This window comes from Arachis ipaensis, chromosome B09 (assembly GCF_000816755.2).
Source record: "Arachis ipaensis cultivar K30076 chromosome B09, Araip1.1, whole genome shotgun sequence".
Classification (NCBI taxonomy): domain Eukaryota; kingdom Viridiplantae; phylum Streptophyta; class Magnoliopsida; order Fabales; family Fabaceae; genus Arachis; species Arachis ipaensis.
Genome location: NC_029793.2, coordinates 125,201,246 through 125,201,733, shown reverse-complemented (window position 1 = coordinate 125,201,733; position 488 = coordinate 125,201,246).

The window sequence follows — 488 nt, the reverse complement described above, 5'->3', positions numbered from 1 at the left end:
TTGGTATGTTAGGAAAAAACAAGTCAAAAATTAATTTGTCGCGCATTTAAATTCTATTTAAAAGTCTATTATTAGCTAATAATTTACTATATGCACAAAGTTAAATTCGAATTCTGATACTTGTTTAAGCAGATGAGTGAGTTGACCACTTGATCAACCCAAGTTCGTTAGAAAGAGAAACTAACTAGCAACCATTGTTGGCCACTTGGCCTTTTGGTTTGAAGGTATGGAAAGTTGAAAAGTGAAAACACTTAACAGTGCTGCTTTCATTGGTGTTTATTGTTTGCTTGAAAGTGTGTACGTAAACCGCAGAGCAAAACATAGTTTTTCAGCTATTTCCAATTAGGGCGATACATGGTGGTTTCTATAAGTTTAAAAAAAATAAAAACACATAAAAAATATTTTTTTATATTTTATTTAATTATAAATTAAATATAAAATAGAATAAATTAAAAAAATATATTTTACTTTTTTCTTCACATAAATTT